This window comes from Bison bison, unplaced genomic scaffold, assembly GCF_000754665.1.
Source record: "Bison bison bison isolate TAMUID 2011002044 unplaced genomic scaffold, Bison_UMD1.0 scf7180017864376, whole genome shotgun sequence".
NCBI classification, from domain to species: domain Eukaryota; kingdom Metazoa; phylum Chordata; class Mammalia; order Artiodactyla; family Bovidae; genus Bison; species Bison bison.
In genome coordinates, this window is record NW_011494948.1 from 15,543,694 (window position 1) to 15,545,912 (window position 2,219).

Here is a 2,219-nt window from a genome sequence, read left to right on the forward strand (position 1 = left end):
TAGGGATCTGGTCCTCTGAAGGTTGTCACACCTCAACCTGCTCAGGGATCCGCAGTCCAGGGGTCCCAGGAGATCGACATGCCTTAACCTGCCGAGGGATCCAATTCTCAGGAGGCTGACATGCCTCAACCTGCCTGGGGATTCAATCTCCAGGAGGCCGTCATGCCTCAGCCTGCCTGGGGATCTGCACCCTGACCTGGGGACGCCCGGCTCTAAGGTTGCAATGGTACTGGGTAGGATAAGCTTCAGAAAGACTCACCCCTAAGGAAGTCCACCCATGGAAATAGAAGGAAGCCTATTAGTTGTGGGACTGTGCCTGGTCTCAGCAATAACTCAGGAGTCCAACAAGAACCCCATTGCCTTTCTGGAAAGTCTAAAAGAGTCCCTCCAGTTTACCAATTTGGACGTAGATTCTTACAAGTGACAGGTGATTTTAAAGGACAAATTCCTGTCCCAATGTGCATCAGACATCAGGATAAAGTTACAACAGCTACAGCAGCAGGACCCTGCTGCCTCTTTAGATGAGATGGTCCAGGCAGCCACCAATACCTGTCATAACAGAGAACAGGAGAGGGAGGCCAAGGCCCAGGAAAGGGAGAAAGGGAAAGAGACAAGGCATGCCCAGATGCTGGCCGCCCTCCAGGGAAACCCTGTGGCAAACCCTGAGTCCTTGAAGAACAAGGCACGAGGCAAATGCCCAATCTGTAGACAGGCGGGACATTTGGGCCAAAGAGTGTCCAAACCATGACAGGTCTCCTAAAACAGCTTGCTACAAATGCCATCAATTGGGACATTGGGCAGCACTCTGCCCTCGGGACCCAAGAGCCTCAAGGTCAAGCACCAAGCCTTCTGTCATGATGGTTCAACAGGACTGAAGCCCCCCGCTCCACCCAGCCTGCCTGTCACAGATAACCATCGTGGAGCTGGAGCCAAGGGTGCAACTGGATGTGGCAGGTAGGTCCGAGAATTTCTTGGCTGACACAGGGGCTACGTATTCTGTCCTGACCTCCTTCTCCTGAGCCTTCTCCTCCCAAACCTGTACCATTTTGGGTGCTATAGGAAAAGCAATTAGAAAAAGATTCACCTGAGCACTTGGCTGTTGGGATGGACAAATATTTTCCCACCAGTTTCTGGTGGTCCCTGGGTGTCCTACTCCCTGTCCTTCCCTATTGGGAAGAGATCTTTCCCTGCCTTCAAAATCTTGCAGCTATTGTAGTCCTGATAGAAGATGCTTTAAAACTCTCTCTTGGGGGCAAACTATTTTTACCACCCATCAAGTGAAACAACTCCTGAATGGGAGAGGCCATTTATGGATGTCTGATCAAAGGATCCTCAAATATCAAGTAGTGCTGATGGAAAATCAAGGCCTGACTATATCCCCTTGTGAGGTTCTTAACCCAGCTACCCTCCTGCCTACCCCTGAGGGCTCTCTCCCCTTTCACTCTTGCCTAGCAACCTTGGACCACTGGACAAAACCCTAGAGGGATTGTCAGATCTTCTGACCAATCCTGAGGAAATCTGGTACACTGATGGAAGCAGCTTTGTCTTGGATGGGAAAAGAAGAGCCAGATATGCAATAGTCTCCAATTTTGAGACCATAGAGGCTAAGCCTCTGCCACCAGGTACTTCAGCCTAATTAGCTGAGCTCATAGCCCTGACTTGAGCTTTAGAGCTGGGAAAAAGAAAAAGAGTAGCCATTTATACTGACTCCAAGCATGTTTTTCTGGTGTTACATGCACATGCTGCTATTTGGAAAGAAAGAGGCCACTTGACCACCCAAGGGTCCCCAATCAAATATGGTGATCAAATCCTTAGGCTCTTGGAGGCAGTCCATCTGGCCACTGAGGTTTCAGTCTCGTATTATAAAGGACACCAAAAAGGGAGCACAGAAGTGGCACAAGGAAACCAAGCAGCTGATCAGGCAGCTAAGAGAGCAGGATTACAGAACAATGACCTAATAGGGGTTGCCACCTTAGTTCCACAGACTAATTTGTCAGAAACTCCTTCATATACTGAAGGTGAGACTCTTAAAGCTAAGAGTGAGGGCTTTCAAGAAGATCATGTGGGGTGGTTCCACAAGGAAGGACTCCTTTTTCTGCCTGGGAACCTCCAATGGAAGTTGGTTAACTCCTTACATGCCACCACTCATTTAGGGGAGAAGGCCCTCCAAGGATTACTAGAAAGGTCCTTCAGAGGAACAGGCCTCCAGATGACTATAA